Here is a 2,470-nt window from a genome sequence, read left to right as displayed (position 1 = left end):
ATGTAATTAGGTGCATATACATTGATATTCATTATATCTTCCTGTTGAATTGATCTCTTAGTCATTATATAATGCCCATTTTGTCTGTCTTAACTGTTTTTTTTTAAGTTTATTTTGTCTGATATTAAGATGGATATGGCCTCTCTTTTTTTTTTCATTTCTGTTGGCATGGTATATGTTTTTCCAGCCTTTTACTTTCAGTCTGTATACATCTTTGTTGGAAAGATGTGTTTTTTGTAAGAAGCAAATAGATGGGTATTGTGCCTTAACCCATTCAGCCAATCTGTGTCTTTTAACTGGACAGTTCAGGCCATTAATGTTCAATGTGACTATTGATAAGTAGTAACTTTGCCCTGCCATTTTCCCAAAGATATTCACCATAAAACATTCAGAAGTCCTACTATTTCCATTCAGGAAATCTTGCAGTTTGTTGTTTTATTTAACAGTATTAAGTGACTTTGTATATTTGATTTTAATGTTATTCGTGAATATTGAATGTTTGGGGTGTTATTTTAATTTTCCATGATACTGAAGTTTCAACAAAAAATGTTCTGGAAGAAAGATATTCATGCTATAATGGTGAATAGGCCCATTTTAGCTTTTCATATGTGTAAGCTGGTTTTATGTTAAAACCGGTAGCCTAACAAACTGCTATTTCCAACCGATAGGCATGTATTAATATTGTAGTTTGAAGGTTATACATATTATGTAAAATTAAAAAAAAACTCTTTATTCTTGATCAATCTTCTAGGGTTTAAGCAATTTTGCTTCTTTACTAGAATCAATATTACCTTTGATATTTACCATTTTTATCTTCTAGTTTCTTTGCATTTAATGTACTATTATTTATAGCTTGTAATGATTCAAATTTAGAATTCCAGTTTTTTCTCAGTGAAATCTATAGACAAAGTTGCATATGGGTTTATAGAATCTGGGATTGTACATCTGTCTGAAGGGAATTTTAGCAACATCTCCACAAAATTCGATGATGGTTTTCTATTTGAGGCATCAAGAATTCCTATTGAAGACCAGTTTTTTTAACATTTGAGTTATTGGAAAGAACATTTCTTAAAATAAAAGCATGTGGAGGCTGAAGTTGGTAAGTGCAGCATTGTCTATCTGTGCACATGGAAGGCACACATGAACTTAACTTATACCCAATGTGCATGGACAGCACTGACTCCAACTATCTCTACACTGGACAATCTTGTCAAGCTCAATACATTTCAAAACAAAAGAATACAGCACTGTAAGTACATTGTAAAATTAATGTCTTATCAAATAGAAAAAAAAGAAAATCCACAACACAAAGGTGGTTCTAGCATGTCACCATTTTCCATTACCAATCTCAGAATTCCAAATGGGTTATGCTGGTATGCAAAGTCTACAATACTGGTTTTCTGTTAACTGTCTGCATCATGTCTCACCCCAACAGCAGTACATTTTCCATGTTCCAGTCACGCTGAATCTTATTTACTCTGAATAAAATACAACTTGGTAGTTTGCTACTTTTGCCATTTATAAACATTCTAACAAGAATTTGTTCTATGATTCTGCATCTGACCTAAGGATATTACAGAAAAAATACATTAACACCCTCTGAAAATGTAGACCTGGCTCATTTAATATGAACTCTAAAAATGTGGAGCTGGTTTATTTGACACAAACTCTTTTTTTTTTTTTGACAGGCAGAGTTAGACAGTGAGAGAGACAGAGAGAAAGGTCTTCCTTCCATTGGTTTACCCCTCAAATTGCCACTACGGCTGGTGTGCTGCGCTGATCCAAAGCCAGGAGCCAGGGGCTTCCTCCTGGTCTCTCATGTGGGTGCAGGGCCCAAGGACTTGGGCCATCCTCCACTGCCTTCCCAGGCCACAGCAGAAAGCTGGACTGGAATAGGAGCAACCAGGACAGAATCTGGCACCCCAACTGGGACTAGAACCAAGGGTACCAGTGCTGCATGCAGAGGATTAGCCTAATGAGCCGTGGCAACAGCCCTTGACACAAACTCTTAAAACAATGAGATTTACCCTACCTCATGCCTTACCCAAAATTTAACTCATGTTGATTCAACAGCCTGAATGAAAATTCAAACATTTTTAATAATACTTAGAAGAAAAAAGTGTAGTTCTTCATGGCTCTGGATAAAATAATGTATTCTATGATACAATAGGAAAAGCACAAGAAACTGTAGAAGAAAAGGTGAACAGGGTTTGACCAAAATTAAAAACATTTGTACAAGAAAGGACAGAACCAAGAAAGAGCAAAGACTCAATAGAAAATGGAAGAATATGGCTGTAAATCCTCCAGGTAAGTGTCTAGTATCAAAGTGAAATGAACTGTATGAGAAACAGTGACTTGATCAGCTCTTGTCCTGACGGTTGATGTACAATGTAATACTTTATCCATTTTAGTATTTTTTTTGTTCTAGTAACATTGGTGGAACTCTGTAACTAACACACAATTATTCTTA

This window comes from Oryctolagus cuniculus, chromosome 16 (genome assembly GCF_051225735.1).
Source record: "Oryctolagus cuniculus isolate XC-2025 breed Fujian yellow rabbit chromosome 16, ASM5122573v1, whole genome shotgun sequence".
In the NCBI taxonomy this organism is placed as follows: Eukaryota; Metazoa; Chordata; class Mammalia; order Lagomorpha; family Leporidae; genus Oryctolagus; species Oryctolagus cuniculus.
Note: the sequence above shows the minus strand (reverse complement) of the source record.